This window comes from Lissotriton helveticus, chromosome 8 (genome assembly GCF_964261635.1).
Source record: "Lissotriton helveticus chromosome 8, aLisHel1.1, whole genome shotgun sequence".
Taxonomy (NCBI): domain Eukaryota; kingdom Metazoa; phylum Chordata; class Amphibia; order Caudata; family Salamandridae; genus Lissotriton; species Lissotriton helveticus.
Window position 1 is genome coordinate 1,552,208,612 of NC_136069.1, and position 20,941 is coordinate 1,552,229,552.

General features: G+C 44.5%; 1 protein-coding gene and 1 pseudogene across 2 annotated transcripts in view; both read right to left on the reverse strand.

The window, feature by feature from the left end:
• The window catches only part of FAM168A (family with sequence similarity 168 member A), a 457,874-nt gene that overhangs the window by 145,587 nt on the left and 291,346 nt on the right, over nucleotides 1-20,941 (reverse strand). The window lies entirely within an intron of this gene.
• Nucleotides 4,322-4,444, reverse strand: LOC144774603 (U4 spliceosomal RNA; annotated as a pseudogene).

Sequence of the window (20,941 nt, forward strand, 5' to 3'; positions counted from 1 at the left end):
GCATCTATTGTGCCACCCTTAGAGGCACTGTACCTTAGCACCCACACATTGCCATTGCAGGCTGCGTGTTTTGGTGCAGAGAAAAGTGAAGAGTCGATATGGCACACATTCGTGTACTCCATGCCTGCAACCCACTGCCTGAGGCCTAGGTAATTCACCCCTCTAGCAGGGTGCACTAGCTCTAAGGTGAGGGTGTAGTGGCAAGAGCCCTGTACCCCCTAAAGTATCTAAGCCCATTCTTAGACATTGTAAATTTAGTAAAGCCATAAAGAGTATATGGTCTGGGAGTTGGTAATTACGAACTCCACAACTCCATAATGGCTGGGAAGTTTGGCAGCAAACTTCTCATCACATTAAACCCACAATGATGCCAGTGTTGGATTTAATGAAAAATTCACTCCGAGGACATCTTAGAGATGCCCCCTGAAAATCGACCAGCCCTGGTGTGGTTCCTGAATGGCTGCCTGCCATTGACCACCACCAGACAGGTTTCTGGACCCCTCGGTGGAGAGCCTCCGCTCTCTGGGTCCAGAAACAAAGCCCATCCTGGGCAGAGATGTCATGCCTCCTCCCCCAGGATGGGCTGGGTCCACGAAAGGGGAAGCTTCTAAGGCCTGCCGCCTTTGGAAGCTGTCCCTGCCTTATGCTGCCCCCAGCAACTGGCTCCCACTGATTCTGGCCCCCTCTTTGGGCAGGAAAATCGGTGGGAAAAACAAGTTAGGAAGAGATGTTCCCACCTTTGCCAACCCCACCCCTCAGTTGGGGGAGGGGTGGTGAAGCTCACGTCAGTCTCCTCCATCTTGGATGGGGGGCTCAGACCCCCTCCCACTAGAGGGTGGCATAATAGGGAGTGTACCCACCTCAAGGAAGGGACCAATTGGTCCTGACCTGCACACCCCCTTAACGCCCCTAACTCTAGTATCTAGGGGCAATACTGAACCTTGACTCCTCAGATTTGAGCAAGAAAGAAGAAGGACCGAGGAGCTGTGCTGACCCAGGAAGAAGAGGACACCAACAGCTTTTGCCCCAGCCCTACCAGTCTGTCCTGACTCCGACCTGCCTACAGCGAAGAAACCGGCGTGTCCAGCAACCCCCCCATAGCCCAGAGTACTTGCCCTACACTCACCTTACAAACTCCGTCTCCCGTGAGCACCGGATTTGCTCAAACCAAAGACCCCAGGACCAGAACCCAGACCCCGGCAGTCCTGGGTCCTGCACCACTCTGCAACTGGACGCCACAGCTCGAGCCCAAGTCCGAGTGTCCCTACACAACAAGGAGTCTTCCCCAGCAGTCCTGGCCTAGGATCTGGTGACCCCGGACCTCCCACATGCTTCGAGACAACACCTGCAGCCTCAACCTGAAGGTTCCCCCCAACTGCGACCGCAGGCGGTAAGAAGACCACAACAGCGACCGAAGCTGCCTGAAGAATCAGACCGCGACTGTAGGCGGTCACAACAATCCATCGCCAAAAGACATCCGCCAGATTTGGGTGACCCCGCCGACGGTGTCCAATCATCCCCCAAGACTCCTGCTTACCTCTCCAGCCAGTAGTCGCCTTCAACCTCCTTTCCGAACCCAAGATCTTCATTGTTATCCATTGGGTCCCCGACGTGGCTTTGTCACTCTGCACCTGGCTCCCCCTGTGCTGCTGGTGGTGCAACTCCTGTGCTGAATGCTGGCCCCTGCAATGCTTATCCTAACCCCAAGAGCTTTGCTCCCACACTCAAGTGACCTGCTCGTAAGCAGCCACAAACCGAAGGCCCTCTTAGCCCCATTGGCTTACATTGGGACCCTGCACTCTGCACCCAGCCGCCCGAGTGCCGTTGGTGGGAACTCGAGTGGCCATCTAGACCTTGGGGAACCTTAGTCCTAACCACCAAAACTCCCACTCGTACATCCAGTACTTACCCGTAAAACCGATAACCATTTTTCTCCCATAGGAACCAATGTTACGAGTTTCCGGTCTCCATAAAATCCTGAAATCATCTTCTGTTACTTAACTAACTGGCGCTTAAGCCCTTTCCACTAAAAACACTGTAGTCCATCTGCTTCTTAGGACTACTGTCCCTCGTCTACAATGATTACCATTCATTAGCTCTCTTGTGTCTTGTTTCCCATTCCAATTCCTTATGCTATTCTCAACAATTTTTGTATAGCAAGCTATACTCCAAAAAAGAGTTTTGAGGAGCTGATGCATTTTATTAAAATATGTTTCATCCTCTCACAGTGCCCCGTCTCCCCTCATTCCATGCGGCTTTCCTTCGCATTTCGTTCCACATGTGTGCATATCACAGTCCAAGGCTTGAGGGTACAGATATTAAAAGAGCAATTTTCATTATCTCTTCAAATTCAAATTTCCAAAACGTATCCATCTCACGTTAGAACACTATCCCACCTCTCAAGCGATTATTTTTTTTAAACCGCTCTATTCTGATGCTTCTACACAGCACATACACATCCTCGTGAGAGGTGCAGTTTTAACCACAGAAAACATTCTAAAAATCAGCAAAGAAGAGATTTTCTTAAGCATAGTCAAGTACACAAGGATGATTCACAAAAGAGGATCTTCAAGAATTTACAGAAGGTGGGAGTTAGGGATTCTATGAATAGAATGAGATCCAGAACCTCCTGAAGCAGGAGAAGGTCTAATTTTTTCAGAGCATTTACTCTTAGCGAGCACTTTGTTACAACTGTACAGCGCATCGGTGAAAGCACTGAACACAATAATTAACATTGCAACAGATTATGTTATGAGGCGGTTATGGTCTGCTGAGGAATCAGTTCTGAACTATGGTTGAATTATTATAGCCCGCTGGTGAGGGCTTATAACGAAGGAGAGAGCCTTTAACAACCAGTATAACCTGAGGCAGCAGGGCTATAAGACTATTCGAACATTCCACCCACTAAGGGTAGAATGTTCTTAAATTAAAAAGAGAAATACGAGACACACATTGGAATGTTGGAGCTCCGGGCTTATACCAGCCATAATAAGCCCGGAGCTACGGCACTGTCTTCAATAGAGCTCTCAACATTACAATGTTTTAATATTTGTTTGAAGGTTCTGTGCACTTACCTTACACACATGAAGATGTTTCAGCGCCTGCAAATTGCTTTAAAAATCACCAATCGCTTACCACTCTTTAAAAAGAAGGGAAAGACCTCTCATATTAAAAACCATCCAGTTGGCTGCTATATACTTTGCTAAAGGTATAAAACTAGAGTAAACCCGGATATCCTTCCGCATAAACACCTATTCTGCTCCACCCAGGCCATCCCCTTCAATCTCTACAAAGTCCGGGTCCTCATAAGGGCATTTGCAAAAAATACATGAAGGGTAATAAAGGATTCCTTCATTTGTTGCATCTAATGGCAGTGGGTAAATTGGAGAAGGAATCTTGGCTTCTCCATTTACCAGTACCCTTGTACATATAATACACACTTCAGCTCCGACGATACACAAAGATTTCTTAGTGCCTTGAAGGAAGGCATGAACATACAAGACAATCCACTGCCAGGAAGCAAACCATCACACTGGCTCTTTCTGCCTAGTAACACAACCCATAACCAATCACTGGCTACAAATTGTACAGCAGATCTGTGTGTGGAACCTAACATTGCCAATTTGGCTGCTACGAGATATATTATTCCATTGCACAATAGGGAAACGAGATGCAAATTTGCTAAGAGAATTCACATGACACCAGTTAGCTCTACTCAATGCACTATCTCCGCTCTCCTGAATGTTCGCATGTGTATTATTAATGGGCCCATTAGGGCACATCTTGTGATCCAGTCTGATAACTTCAGACTCTGAAAGTATGTAAAACAGAAAGTGAAAAGCTCCCTCAGTAGCCTCATTAAATCCTCCCAATTTGCATTACTTTAAGAAGGAAGTGTCCCCATTTGGAAGCTAACCACGCAGAAGGGAGAATTCCACAGACTGTCTTCAGCCACAAAAGCAATAGTTAGACCAGGGACAAAACAGGTAAGATCAACACCGAACATCAGCAATATTCCAATGGAACTTGTCATACTAGAAAGAGATGTTGACAAGTGTCATGTCTCAAACAACCAAAGACATATGGGAATTAACGAATACATTTGTACATACTGAAGCCACACATGGGTTTGGATGCCGCATCAGCTACAGAAGCAAATCACGAAACCCAAGGAAGCAGCTGTGTTGATTAGCAAAGCTCTGTATCTCATTCTGTGGGAGTGGTGCTCGTGTATGTGATATGCCATACTAGCAGCTTGGCTCAGAATTTGGTGCTTGTTTAGTTTATAGCTTTCGTTGTGTTTCAGATAGTTGTGGTGAGATTTGTAAGGAGAGCAAATAATATTGCGCGTCGTCATGGCAGGGTATTGGGTGGAGTTTTTAATAAGCAATAATCACACCTCAGTTAGATCTCATTGGTTAAAATACTGCCCATGCACCAGGGCTTGAAAAATCGAAGTGAATTTCTGGCATCTGTAGAACGAAGGACTGGATCTTAACAATGATTCGGACAGACTGCAGTACGTCACAAAGCACTGAATACAGCAAGGAAAATCAACACTCCCGCTGGCAATAACGGAGAAGATAACCACTAATAGTTAAAATAGGGCAAGTCTTGCAGAATCATTAACACATGTTTTTTTGAGCCATCAGCATAGTGATTAAACTTTAGGCTCTCCAAATCCTGAGGGAAGTCCCTACAGAGGAACTATATAAAATCAACAGGCACTGCTTTATGTCAGAAGAACATTGCCATGTCCTGACGATGACCCCACTGAACGGTTAGCACAACTAGGTTGAAACAAATAGATCAGAGGAGAAAAGAAGGATTTCTATTTAAGTAATCTGACAGATTAGGAAACCACTGAACCAACCCAAAGATTTTCCTTTCTCATGCTATTCTTTTTAACTCACTAATAGCAGGCAAGAAGAAAAGCATGTTCTTGGATCTATTCTTTCAACAACAAAAAATGTGGGTGAGTGGCAAGGGGTCACAACTAGACAAAATACGATAAATTCCAGCTGAATCACATAGCTCACTGAGCACTGATCAAGGTGATTCGTTGTATTTTAAAGGTCGTGTTTATTTTTATTTTACAATGAATAGTCAACACATTCATTGTGATCTGAATTCTGTAAGAATACATATGCTCTCTGAACGAATACCAGTTGGGGTATAGAAAATATACCCTATGGATACTATTTACAAAGCTTTTAATGCCCCAGATGATGATGATTGCATCAGGTAGAACTCCTGAAATAACTGGCTCACGAAACATCAATCAATGGTCCTTTTTTATGTGCAGCGGTCTCGCGTGGGACCAGTTTATTAAATGATGGTCCAGATCTGCTGTGGCCCACTCCAGATTAGGGTTTCTTTTCGCAATATTAATCTCTGAAGAATATTTTACTAGTATTTCCATGAAGTTAGGTTGAATTCTGTTCCATCCAGTGCAGTACTTACTTTAAGGTTGCCCTTTACAGAGTGACGGCAGATTGAAACAATCTCATACTCACAGTAGAAAGCGAGGGAATGAGATTTGTAACTCCAAGGTTTTGTCCATTCTCCCAGGTCTTTGAAAGTCCAAAAATGCATGCAGTGAGGAATCTTTGTAATGTTTATTTAGTAGACTGATCCCTCAGAAGTCATATAAGCAGTATGGACGGTACCATGTGGCGCTTGAGACAAGAAGTTATCCAGAACAAATGCAGTAACTATTGATTACCCATTATAAACTCAGTAGCTCTCGATTACTCAGTACAAATGCAGTAGGTCTTGGCTTGCAAATTGTCAGCATTGGTAAGTTACTAGACCCTAATCAATTGTAGTCAATTATCTAACCATTTTCAGAAAATACTGCTTTCTCCAGGCAGACTCCACATTTGCTCGATGTACAGCTGGATGGAAGAGGCAGACCAGGGACATGAATAACATGTTGTACTGTATTTCTAGACATTAAATTCAGTTAAAAAAAACTAAACACACCCCATAGAAACAAACACAAAGATGCAAATTGTTTCAGTCATTATCCTAAAATATATATCTTGTAATATAATTTTCCATTTCCTTCGATTTGCTTCATTTGGACACAAAATTATTTTTAAAGCTTCTTTCATCAAAGCTTACATTTCCAGGTCATCTTTATTTACAACACTATCAATCAAAAAAAGATCACTTGCCGAATCCCAGTTCCACCTTCTCTACTCCACAAACCTCAAAAATGTCAAATCGAAACTACACATCCGTGGGCCTCAGAGATTATAAAAGAAAAATGACAAAATCATATGCCATGCGCAGAAGGCCCTAGTAGCAATGTCATTTTTTTTCAAATGTAACGGAGGGATCAGGCTTCCTAATTAGACAAAGGCACGTGACTTGGCAAAGCAAGCAGAGAAACAGATACAGAGAGCCGACTGCAGCGTTCAGCCTTGGCGTGCTTCCCGCTGAGAGCTGCCCCGACTGAAGCCGCTCATCATTCTAGAAGGTACGCGTACCTGCGAGGAGGGCTCGCAATCACTTCTAGTGACAGGATCTCTGCCACACATAGGGGAAAGGAACACACACTTGTCAAGTGAAGCTGGCCCACTGTACCACCCCTGACAACCAGCAGCTGGTGGTACTACAAAGTCCACAGTGCTAGGGTCCAGTGCACCTACTGCATGTACTCTTTTGGTTTCAATTATATCAGATCCGTAGGAAATAACATTTTCATTTACAGTGCAAGGTTTTTGAAACATGAGCCAGAGAAACAGAGTTTGGTCAGCACTTTGGTGTCAGCTGCCTTCATTCACATCAAGTCACCCTCATCATTTGATATGGAGGGCCTGTTTGTGTCCAATTTGTGATACTTCTTGTTTGTGACGCAACAACTGAAATTGGATTGATTACAAGATATAATAAAAGAAGAAGCCCTTCCTGGTGCTAGACATGTCTCCAAGTGGAAATGAAAAAATATTTCATGCTCTGAACAGGAAGCATGTTGACTTAATTCCCTTTATTATTTACAAATATGATGTTTTCCATTTAGGGTTTTAAAACATGAGAAAAAGAAAATGCCATGCGTAACACGTCTACCCATACATTGTTGACTGAAAACATTTGAGAAACATCTGTCAAAAATATTAACCACAAGGGACATAGTTATATGAGAACCAATGGTATGTCATGAAGCCACATCAAGACAGAGGGAATTCTTGACCAAAAGGAAAAATATGGACGAGGACTGTCCAAGGTAGATTTCAATATCCTTTTTAGGTGTGGCTAGGCAGTGCAATTGTCTGCTAAACCTATTGTTTCCAATTCTTTATGATAAAGCACAGAATGGACTTTAGTGCCGCCCAGAGGCGTATTCCTCTCTCACCTCATGCACTTGTGTGTTTCTTCCTCTTATGAATGCTTGTCCATGGACTGCATGCTGGCCACTTTTTAACATTTCGTATGTACACTGAGTCAGAACACCTTAAATTATTTAACACACAGATGCACTGTATGCAGAATGAAATCAATGCTTTCATTTTCACAAAGCAACAGACTTTTTTTTAAAATCTTTTTATTAACAAACAAAATAAAAGCATCAGGTGACAAGCTTTGCTTTCACAGCGGTCAAATGTACAGTACTATGTTACAGAATAATACTTTAGAATAACATTCAGGGATCACGGGGAGTCGAACACTGCTGACGCCTCTCTAACATCCGGAGGAGTACATATATCCCCCCTGTAACCATTCCAAGCACCCCAGACCTTGCCCCATTTCCGGGGGCACCCCCTGGCAACGTATACTGACCTCTCCCTGAACATGCACCAGTCTAGATCCTCCATCCACTTCCCAATCTGGGGCACCTGACTGGCACCACACAAATGAGCAATGTTACGCTTGGCAATCATGCACGCCAGGGTCACCCATTGTTTCCCATGTGAGGTCAGGTCTGTAGGTTCCCAGACATTCAGAACACATCGTCGGGTCTCCAACACCAACTCCACCCCCATCACCTCTCGGATCTTATCGTGGATTTTGACCCAGTAGTCCTGTATTTCTACGCAGTGCCACAAGATGTGCAGGAACGTCCCCGTCTCCCGGCATCCCCTCCGACACTCCCCACTCTCCGCCAGACCCATCCGCACTAGCCGAGGTCCGGTGGTGTAAGACCGATGGAGAATCTTCAGTTGCACCAACCTAAGCCTCATTTGGATGGCCACTACTTTCGGGCAGGAGACTGCCTCTCTTCAGTCCTCATCATCCAGTACTAGGCCATCGGCGCCCCACTGCTCCCTAAGAGTCGCCAACGGATCCCCCATATGGTTGATCAGTTTTTTGTATATCAGTGAGATCCTTTTTTCTGGGATATGGCCATCCAAGACCCGGTCCTCCAACGGGGAGGCCTCCGGAAGTGTGACGTCCCCGGGAATATTTGCAAGTAGGGCATGTCTGACCTGGAGGTATCGATAACGCTCACTCTCCTGCAGATGGTATTTTCCCTGCAGGGCGTCGAATGTAAGGATCTCATCTTTCCCCCAAATATCCTTAACCTGTGAGATCCCAATGAGATCCCATCTGTCAAAGCCCTTCGTTTTCCACAGGCTGCCCAATCTCTCTGAACTCCACAACGGGGTCGGCTGAGTAAGTCTCCCTTCCCATTTAAGGAGCAACAGACTTTTTAAATGCTTTAGTCAGGACTGAATGTGCAAGCCAGACCTACTGGTTTGCCAATGTTTGTTTATGAGGTCCTCGTAATGTCCAAAGTAGTAATGCCGAACCTGGAAGTCCCTATACCGGATGGGAGTGGTTACAAGTGCAGCATTACTACACCATTACGAGTTGATTCCTTCTGAACATGGAATAAACCTAGAGAATCTGTGTCTCAACAACAAAATTTCACACCTTATTTTATGACCTTTCAGACCCTTTTTTTAAAATGCAGGATGGCTCACAACTTCCCTGCATTGTTATAGCCATGTAGATCAATTTTACATATGGTGATGTAGGCCCCTTAAAGAATGCCTAAATGATGGTGTTAGCTCTTAAACCCCTGCATTACCTAAAATACTACAGGGTGCCTCAACGTCCTTCTGGGTCCCTTTGGAACAATAGCGAATAATATAAATAAAATGTAAAGAAATGCATGTATGTATATATTTTCTTCATATCATGCCAGCTACAGGGAAACATACCTCTTAATGCACGAGCACCACCCACAGAAGGAACAGACAAACCTCTAAGCATATGCACTACACAGCTTCTTGAGAATGGAGAGAACACGTCCCACCACCAGCTTTATGAAGTGTCCATATCTGAGAGGAAAAGCTTTTCATGAATTGAACATCAAAGCAGGAGTTGCCTCGGTGTCACTCTCACCCAAACAAATGTTCAACAATTAAAGAGTCAGATCTTTCTCTGTTTCTCTATTAAGGCTTTTAAAAAAAAAAACAGAATCATGCAGAGCAATCCATGGTGTTTTCTGCAAATCGAGAAATGATCCCTGGTGCTTTCATTACCGACTAATTAAAAAACACTCTCCGACTGCGATGAGAGGGGCACTGAAAGCCACCATGACGGTCCCCCCACAGCTGGGACAAATTCAGAGTTCAATCACCACGCTGCGTGCACTTCAGCGAGGGAGCGCTTTGGAGCACAGAGTGACAGAAGGTACCATTTCGGCTAGCATGGGAGGCTACTCAAAGGTGCCCACAGTGGACTGCGACTGCCGGGGAACAAAGAGCATGCAAGAGAGGAATATGAGCTCCATGCTCTAAATAAGCGCAGCGGTGGGATTCAGGGTAGGGAACGCGGTCTGCCTTGAAATAGGAATTTGCTGAACCAATATATCTACTTACCATGATGAAGTGAGCAGAACACTCAGACTGAAGTAAAGACCTGCTGAATGGCCATTGGGAGTGGTGGAGCTGGAATCAACTTTTGAGAGTGCAAAAAAGGTGGTCTCCGCATCCACACTGTAGAAATGATCTTTAACATCGATGCCCAGAGTGAATGGTTCGGGGCTCAGCCACGGGCTTCTTCACGTCGTTCTGGTATCCCTCCCTAGCTATCCTGCATAGTCTCCTTTACCCAGGGAAAGATCATCTCCCTCATTGTCTTCACCCCCTTGGATTCAAAATCAGACAGCAGCATCAAGATCCATCAATACGGCCATGACACACAATTCTACCTCAAATCTTCCTCAGCAGACAACACCCAGTCACTCAAACTCTGCCCTGATCTGCACCAGACCTACCTCTCAAGCACCCTCCTCAAGCTCAGCACATAGGATCTGAAAGGCAGGGGTGCAGGGGGTGGTAAAGCCCAAAGAAGTCATTTTGAGGTCACCAGGGGTCGCAGCTGCAACCCCTGGCTTGACCTTTGCTACCCTAGCACTGCCTTTGCGACCCCTGGCCTCAGAGGTGGCAAACTCAGTGCCAGGAACACAGGGGCATCTGGGGCTCCACTCTCTTTATTTTCTGTCAGCTTTGTATTACAATAATAGTGAATAAATAGAATATATCATTCATTAATAGGGTAATAAAAATATAGCACAATAAGCTGGAATATGCCCTTACATAGCAGCTGAGGTAAGTCAAAAAAAGCTTTTAAATGTATGGCGTGTGCATGCTTGCTGGTGAGAGTGAGTTTATGTGGGAGTGTGCATATGAGTGAATTTGTGTGTATGTGCAAGTATGTGTGTGTGAGTGAAAGTGGAGGTCAAAGGGTGTGTGATGTCACTTCCGCTACCCCTTGCATTTTGGTGAGTTGACATCCATCCCAAAATAACCACGCAAGACTACGGAAGGTGAATGAGCAATAAAGATGTTTTAAATCGGTGCCTTCCCAACCTTTCAGGAACCAAGACCCAATTTTTCAAACGACTAGCGTTTGAGACCCATCTAGCTTTAATGGACAAAGTAACTAAAGCATTGTGTGATAGTGCATTTACAGACAACACATTTTCCACTGAAATGACCACCAAATTTGCATAGACCTACAGTTATACTGATGAAAAAATATAGCACACAAATGGTAACGTGTGGAAATCGGGTTTCAATTAATATTTATCATTTACGCATCAACCAGTAAAGTGCTTGATTTGTTTTGATCCTATTAAAATCGTTGCTTCCATCACACTTCAGAGTTACAAAGAAAATTCCTTCAGTTTTACTTTCCTACCTGCTGAATGCAAACACTTCATCCACAGGTATTTGTATTTTGTGATGTATTACAAAAGATGACATGCTACAGCCTTTCCTTTAACACAGTCTGGACCACAGGGGCACTGCCCCAGATTTACAAAAATTAAGCATACCGATTTCTTAACTGCGACTCTCCAAATCACAATTAGGAAATCAGTGTTCCTAATGTATGAAACTCATTGAGTTTCATTTAGGGATTCCTTGTGGGTCATAAATCGATCTGCCTTATGAGTATTAATAAGGTAGGTCGCAGTTTGCGACCCGTTAGGAATCACAGCCATCACAGGGGTTTTGGCCTGCTGAGGTCAGCAGACCACCATGTCTCGGATTGCTTTTTAATAAAGCAATCTTTTTTTTTTTAATGCAGACCATTTAGAAACAAGCATTTACAATGCAATGGTTTTGCCTTTGCAAAAGTTAGAGCTATTGGCTTTGCTCATGACATTATTTTTATTTATGTTTTTTTTTTTAAAACATAAATAAATGGCATTGTCATTTATAATGCCAATAGCAGGGCAGGAGAGCAAGCACAAGCAACGAGGGGGCAGGACAGCAAGCACAAGCAATGAGGAGGGGGGGGGGCCGCAAGCACGAGCAACGGGGGGGCTGGGGAGCAAGCACAAGCAACGGCAGGACAGCAAGGGGGGCAGGACAGCGAGCACAAGCAACAGGGGACAGGGGAACAAGCACTGAGGGGGGAGGACAGCAAGCACGAGCAACGGTGGGCAGGGGAGCAAGCACAAGCAACAGCAGGACAGCAAGGGGGGCAGGACAGCGAGCACAAGCAACGGGGGGCAGGGGAGCAAGCACAAGCAACGAGGGGGGAGGACAGCAAGGGGGGGCAGGACAGCGAGCACAAGCAACGGGGGGCAGGACAGCAAGCACAAGCAACGAGGGGGGAAGGACAGCAAGCACAAGCAACTTTTTGTGGACCTGTGAGATTGTCAGGTGGACAGGGTCATGGTCTCCCTTGGCCCCCCCCCACACACACAGAGCCCCACACACACACACACACAGAGCCCCACACACACACACACACACAGAGCCCCACACACACACACACACAGAGCCCCACACACACACACAGACGCACGCAAGTCTGGGATAGAGCGAAGGAGTGCAGCTTAAGTGACAAGTGCCCCTGTGCCGAGGCGCGCCCAGCAGTGGGAGGGGAGGGCTCCTTCTGTGCAGGTAAAGAGCACGAGTCTGAGATATACAAAACACTTTGAAAGTGGTGTGTGGTCACAGAGGAGAGGGGCGTAACAGATCCAGAACTTTAGTAAGTGTTGTATTACAATACATGCATATCTAAGAAGAAGTGCTTTTTCTACGTTAACGCAGAAGTAAGGTGTTGAGGTTAACGGATGCCTTGGTTCTCGGATCACTATAGGCACACGGGTTGTATAGATTACTACAGAAGAGGTACACGGATTGTTTAGTGACTTTGAAAAGCCCGGTGTGCACCACTCTTTCTGTGAGCTGGTCCCACAGGCGGGGTATTATTACGAGCCACGTTTTACATTGCAAGAAATAAATGACACCAGAGCAGCAGAAACAGAGTGGGTGCAGATAGTAGAACACGTGCTTCTCAACCCGGCTCATTGTCCAGCCCTGCAAAACACAACTGCGTGTGTCAGGTATACTAGTATAGTGCCGACCGCGAGATCGCTAGTTTCTAAGTGCTGTGATGGGTAGCTGACGGGAAAATAAAGCATGCGAGAGAGATGTGCTCTGAATCGAGCAGGGCTCTAGTGTCTCTGGGTGTGCCTTATTTTCTTTGAAAGAAGCCATGTTACAGAATTGTAAACATGTGCACGGTTTTGAGAGGGAGCAGGTTGTAAAGGCACAAAAAACAGAGCACATGATGAGCCAGCGCACTTTTAGAAAGGTCTGAGCTCTAGGCGCACCCTGGCTCCGCAATATTATACCGTTTTTATACAGAGAAAGTGAAGCAAAGGGCGGCAAAAAATTTGCCTAGGATCACACTGTTGATCAAGCGGGGATGCTGGCTTTAGAATCCATTTATCCTGGACTACACCTGTTATTTTAGTCATTTAGGCACATGATCACATATCACCCGAATTATCAACTCATCAAAACTATGAGGTCATTTTTGTGCTAAGGATCGACCTTTAGAACCCCCGTCAATTTCACCCATTGAGCTGTGTACGTAAGCGTAAAGTTAAATGTAACTTGATTACATAGTACATTCGCTGGAACCAGTCTATAATTAATGAACATCTATATCTGAATTTGCTAAAACTCACTCTGTGATGACAAAATTAAGAATTATCAACCCACCTCTTCAACAACCAATAGCAATTACAAAGCGCACTGAAGCCCACGTTGGACGAGCAAGCACAAACCCACCGTGAAAGCCTTGCAGTGTCCCAGACAACTGTGCATTAGACTGGCATTGTGTGGTTTCGGCTGTGCACTGTGTCTAATGTCGTAGCGACTCTGCCTGTATGCCGATTTTTGAGCTATATCAAAGCGCCTTGAAGCTGCCATGTGGAGCATATAATAAGTAGTATTAGAAACTGTATAAATAAGTGATACCCTTGCAGAAACTAGGTTCTCTCGCGAATGAAACTATCTGGCCAAAAATAAGACGACAAAGCGGATAGCGGGAGTGCCCCGGTCGACCTTGTGAGGCCCGGCGGCTCCCGAGTGATCGGACCTGCGGTGCTGCGGGGGAGACTCTGGAGGGCATCCCAGAAGTGTGAGCACCCCGGGCCAGTCGTCTGCTTGTGTCCGCACCCAACATCCAGCACAATGGCTGCGGAGGGGTTGGGGGGGATTTGGTGGGGAAGCGCTGGAATGAGAGGCCGGGGGGATTAAAAAGAAAAGTTTTTAAAAAAAAGAAAACTTACCTGACTGCCGACTTGGGTCCGACCGCGCCTCATCTGCTGTCCCCTCCTGGGACAGGGTCCGCGTTGGCGCCTTCCGTTTAGTGGCTGGTGACAACAGCAACCCCTCTTCGCCAATCCAGAAGCGGCGCCTTCTCCTGAGCAGAGGGGAGAGCAGTGAGGGCGTGTACCCTTCAGAGTCTCTCTCTTGCCTGTTTTCGCTGATGGGCACAGCTGACTCGAGTTGCACGAACGGGAGGGGGGCGGGAGAGAACACGGACGACGGGAGGGGGGCGGGAGAGGACACGGACGACGGGAGGGGGGCGGGAGAGGACACGGACGGCGGGAAAGGGGAGGGAACAGGAACAGGAGATAAGTATCTCCAGGGTGTATATTTAGGAGTACTGAACGACTCTCCCGAGGGTCTGCAGTGGGGCGGGGGCGACTTACTTTAAAACATGGGGGGGGTTTGAGAGCTGCATCGGTCCCATAAAATTAACTTTAAAACTCGACCAGTTTGAAACTTGTGAGAAACCAGCACAGGCAGCCAGCCACTGATGCTGTGGTCAGAAAAGCCGATCTCCACAGGGCGGCTTTGCACTTTCAGTACCATTAAAATTGCACTTTTGTTGTAAGGTGTTATTAGATTTTTGGTGTTTGATGTTAATCAAGTTAAACCTCAGTTGGTTAGATTTTTTGGAAGTCGTAATACACTAATTCTAATGATCGCTGCAGAACAACTTTATATTCGTAAAATTATATGTAAATTGTAGTAGTTTCTGTGCAGTGTGTGCTTGTGAGTAGCGTTCAGATTAGAAGATCGTCGTTTATGTACAATACCCGTGTGGCTGTGTGTGTGTGTGAGAGGCATCCCTCACTTCTAATATAACATTAAAAAACTGCACTAAAGCATAAGCCCATTTTTTCATAGAATAAAAAATACTCAACTGTATGAGTTCACCCAATCAAAGTTAAAAAGCTGAGCTTTTGCACTACTGCATTACATATGCAGTCTTAAAAATAAAATTCCGCATTAGAATGATGGCGTATAGGATAGATAAGAATACACAATAAGCAAACCACGATCGGCCATAAAGAAAAAATACGAGTGTTTTCAAAGTATCGTCGTTCGATTGCCACTTATGGTTTTTCACTGTCTATTTTCCTTAAACAGTATTAGACCAGTCACGAGAAAATGCAAATGAAAGGTTCTGCATCCCTACAGTCCAAGTCGAAATACATTTTATTCGCATGTCCTCTCGGCTTGGAAATATACCGGAATAAAACGTACACGGTGTATAAAGACTTCCGTTTTTTTTTTATAAACCTTTTTTATTGGATTTTCCATTTCAAACATGCCATACAAATACATTCACATCAGTGATGAATTACGTATAAAGACTCCAGTTAGATACGCAGCTATTAAAATTAACGTGTCATTGATTGAAGGACTGCTGTGAATATTAATGCATTGCTTGCCTTTTCGGAAATGGACGCGCACACACTGCTTTTTTAACCAGTTTATACTAAAATTCTAAAAACTTTACCCGCAGCATTTCCGTGTGTTCTTTGGCCACAGACACAAAAACAAGAAACCGTGCTCTAAATAGGACAGTTAAACCGCATAGTTTGTTGGGTCGAATTGCCTTGGTACAACCGATATGAATGTTTGATGAGTTTGTAGTTACGTTAAAGGTAGAGAAAAGTGGACTCTTATTTACGGTGCAGTTTTTAGGGAGTTCTCCTCCTTGCTGAGCGTGTCGCATACAACGCAATATATTCATATAGTGCTGCTCCGTTTTGTGAGCTTTTGCCTAACTGCAGTGTTTTGCAGCGCTCCTTTCTGTTCAATTTGTGACTAACTAAATATTTTTGTAGTCGTCCTGTGTTGCGAGTGGGGGTGACTGTAGTATTTTTGCACATTTACTTTGTGTGTTCAGTGTTTTGCTAATTGTGTAGTATTTTTGCAGAGATCCCGCTTGTGTTGCGAGTTTGTTTTTAACAGCAATGCAGTGTATTTGTAGTTGCTCTGTGTGTTGTGCGTATCTACCAGTGCGTTATTCCTGTAGTTGCTGTTTGTGTTCATTGAGGGCCTAACATGCCAGTATTTTTGCAGAATCCATGTATATTGAGTGTGTATCTCACAGTCCAGTATTATTCAAAGTTGCTGTCTAGATTGCAATTTCGCGGATAACGGTGTGATCTTTTTGCTGAGTTCCTCTAGAGGCCCTCTTTATATTTTGAGTGTGTGGATAGGTGTGCAGTATGCCTGTAGAATCCTCTGTTTGGCGAGTGCACGCAAACAGTGCAGTACTTCTGCAACAATCCGAGCAGTATTTTTCGAGTTCCACGTTGCACGAACGGGAGGGGGGCGGGAGAGAACACGGACGACGGGAGGGGGGCGGGAGAGAACACGGACGACGGGAGGGGACACGGACGACGGGAGGGGGGCGGGAGAGGACACGGACGGCGGGAGGGGGGCGGGAGAGGACACGGACGGCGGGAGAGGACACGGACGACGGGAGGGGGGCGGGAGAGGACACGGACGGCGGGAAAGGGGAGGGAACAGGAAAAAACGTAACTCCGCCCTGGGAAAAAATCTCGGGAACGCCCCCGAATCTGGTCCGGCCTTGACGGACAGATCCGGCACTCAATGGCTAGCCTCCATTTATGGAGCTAGCCAATGAGAGCCGGGGGACGTTCCCGAAGTGCTTATTGGGGACATAGGATTTCACCTGCGCTGAAAGGCTGCGCAGCAGCCTTCGGCAGGCGAAACCCAAAAAGGAGCCTTAAAGATTATGATTTTTCTTTTTTTAGAGTAGGAAATCGGCCTGATCTTAAAACATATTATATATTCACTTCACCTTTTTCTGCATGGCAGATCACTTGTTTTTTTCCCATTCACAATCGCTGTATGTCTGCTCTGGGCATGCTGGACATCTTTATGCTCGTCAACACAAGTGGAGGACAGTTTGGGAGAAACCGCTTTGTTCCAGCAGTGTTAAAATGCAAGAGGCGTGGATCTGCTTGTTTTGCTTTCCAGTCCAACTCCCTATGAGACCTACAGAGGTTTTTTCAGGTCATCACTTTTAATGTCTGCATATGATTGACCAATGAGCGATAATATTCTACGGTAGCACTGCAAGGTGATCAGTATGCTGATGACACTCAACTCTAATGTTTCCTTCCAAAGCAGCACAGAGTCATCCTTTGAGATATTGCTAACTTTCTTGGCCCACACGGCCATCATGATGGCTTTAAAGTGACTAGGGCTTAAGCCAGAAAGCATGGAACTGATAAAAGGTGGTTCAGAGAGGGAGCTGTGTTGTGTTTTATTATTCTCAGGGTGGGTTTCTGCTAAACCTGCTCTCTCTTTCAAATGCACTTCATTGTATTTTCTTGCTCTGGCATGCACATATTTGTTGGCGTCAATACCTCCCAAATATTAGAAGGAATCAATATTACCGTTACCCTATAAAGGGGAAGATGCAAATGTCCATGTGTTCATTCACAGTGTGGAACATCCGAGGCAATGACACACCTTAGAAAAGCTGGTCACAAAATTCCTCTTTTGCACACAGGATTGTTCGAATCCCATCCCTACCTGCATATGACTCACATGTCCTTAATACCCTCTCTTACCAAAAAGATTTCTGCAGGAGGGTCTCCATCTTTGTTTCATGGTCTGACGTGTGGGGAGACTGTTTTTTGATCACTGAGAAGACACTAGTCTTTCGATGAGCCACACTATTTATAAAATGCTGGACAGAGGCATGCAGATTCTAAAGGTACTGTGTCTGTCGGCACAGACAGGTTAGGATATACCTATATACATCTTCAACTACATTGTAAGCCAAGACAAGAAGTAAACTTACAGAATTGAGAGTTGCTTTATCAGTTTTGGCTGCAGCTCTTTAAGTCAACAAAAGGTTTACAACTTACCCCCACACAGGTAAACATAAATGTGCCTTCACTATTGTACTCATCAGGGGTGTGGAATTTAATAAAGTATCTACTTGCCCATGAGACAGATCGCTTCATAAATCTACTTGTCCTGTAAAAAAGTCCACTTGTCACTTTGGTGCCTTGTAGGTTGGTGACAAACCATAGTAGCAAACTCACTATATAGGAGCTCTGATAATAGCTGCTCTGATTAGCCAGGGTTCATACTATAGGGTTTGAATAGTAGCAATTCTCTTATTTTGCCACCTTTCCACAGATCGATATACATGGGCTGGAGGTAGCAATAAGAAATAGTTCCAGGGTTAAAATGCCCTTTTGAGTCTGTGCAAACCTACTAATTTGCATGTTTTGTGTGTTTTCATCAGCTCTTCTCTAATGTTTTCCCACACTGAGAAAAGTTAGAAGTAAAACTTCCAGGGTTGGGTAAAAAGTGGTTGAAGGGAAAGAGAACTGCTCAACACATTTTTCCATGAGCAAATCAACACATGCATATTTGCTCATGCTAAAATGAAGTACACAAATATTGTTTAGGACTACGAAAATGGCAGACTTGTGTAAATTCTTGTGAATTCATGCAAGTCGTAAATCTGCACTAATGCAGGGACACTACTGACCAACAGATATTATGTTAAAACTGTTTGCTTTTTCACAATTTAATATTGGGAGTTTTGAGGGAATCTATTAAAATATTTGTTCTATCCACTCAATAACTACCTAATTTTAACATTGCACCATTCTCACATATTTAATTTGGCACTGTAATTCAGTTACCCACGATAGACAATCTACCAGTCCTACCAGTATAACTTTTGATTTTTTTCTTAAGCTGTTCTATCAACATCACACTGATAGACGAACTGCACTTTCTCCTGGGGAAGGAGAGCCCAAATGATGTAGGGCGGAATCAGGTGGGAACTGATGGGCACTTTCTCCAAATTTGGGAATTTGCTGTAGCATAGCACATAGTCACATCACCTTATTGTGTCACTAACTTTTTCATTTACGGTTTCTATAGTATGATCGTAGTTTTTTGTTTGCAGACCCCGGATACCTTTTGTAGTTACCTAATGCAGGGACATACATCATTGGTACACTTTTGTGAAATTCTTTAAAAATAGGGCCCCTAATTAGATCTGGTGCTAACCAAGACCTTTTGTGTTTGTTAAAATTCTATCTCTCTCTCTCTCCATCTATCTATCGACTGCCTTCACTGTGAGTGACAGTATTCTGCTCTTTCACAAATAGCTTATTGGCACAGAAGTGCCAGGGACTACTGTGGCCGCGTGTGATTACTGAGACTAAAACATATTTTTGCCAATGTATGTTATAGTGGTGAGATCCCGCAGCTCCCCCAACAAAAACTTTTTACAAAAACCATGTCAAAACAAGACACGCATTGACAAAATAAAAGGACTGACCTTAAATGTCAGACCTATTGGCTTTGCCAATGCTAGTTTATTTTTATGTATCCCATAATCTTGTTGAGACTGGTTACACTGATTTCCATCGTGAGTATTTTTGGAAATACTAGCATGCTTCAACATATTTTACTAAATGACGCTTCAAAGAAATGGTCCCTAACATTTCACAGTAGATTAGCAAGACGTTTTTTTCCTAGTTGCATGTTTTTGTGAACATTTTATGTTAAAAGCAAAGAATCAATCTTGCTTTCAAGCTTCTGCAAATATTTGTATCTAATCAGAAAGCATTCTGGGAGCATTACACGCAGCCTCATATTGTTACACTTTGCAAATGTGTGTACACATTTTTACACTGGAAGCAGTCAGTAGTGCAGTTCCAGCTTACAACATTTTATTCGAGCACTCACTCCAATAATAAAGGCTTTGCATTAATGAACCATAAATATAAGTTTGAACAGCATTAACAAATGGATACAAATATTACCTTAAATGAAGACAATGCCTTTCTCTGATCGATGTGGTACTGCAAACTGGCAGCCAAAGGGTTTGTGCTGCAGGGGGTTGGGCCTACTTGTCCCAAGGACAAAATAAACATGAAAACTTGTATCCTTGACCCCAAACAATAAGTCCTGGGCGTTGGGCTATAGTAATTCCACATCCCTGTTTGATCATGAGCTCGCAGCCTCTTACTTTAGCCTCACTGTGCAGCAGACTGGCTGCCAAGAACAGACAGACCACTCACAGGCACCCCATTCAACAGCATCTGCACTGTGCGGCAGCATTACAAATACAGACTTCAGGCACCCAACCCTGATAGAATACATGCCATACTCTACACAAACACACAACACAAAAGAGGATCATGGCTATGTTATCCAGATTTGAGCCTTGATGTAGACGCCTCAACATGGACCGTGTGATTCTTAGTGTCAACTTATATTGTTCATAGTGCACAACCAACAATATATATTTTACATTCAAGTGTCTAGTTCGATGTCCTGTAGGATGATCTGTGACAATTTCTATTAGTCAATTTTTTTGTGCTGGATTATAGTTAAAATAAAGAGTACATTTTCCTGTATGGTTTGGAATCAGTTGGATAATGTAAACCCGGGTTCTACAGCGTGAGTTCATGACTCTATGGGTGATGTCCTGGGGGTACGAATCGGACTCGAAGCTGAAAGATGCTAGCTGAATGTATGGGAACCTACTGACCTAAATAGTAAGGACAAAATGTGGGTCATCCAGGAGTTGATGGTAGCAAAACGAAATATAGCACAGTTGTGGGGCTCCGGGGTACACACTAGGGTTGTGACCTGGAAGGAAAACATGGACAGGTGTATGCTCAGAGAAAAAACTGTATACGTTGCACGGGGGTGTCCTAAAAAATGGTCTATATGGAGCAAATGGAATGCATATCGTGGCAACATTTGTGTCTCACTCTGTACCCTTTCTCTCGAAGATCCGGCGTCTCCATAAAGACTATAATCAAGTGATTTGCAGAACAAATACATGATGTAACTATTCA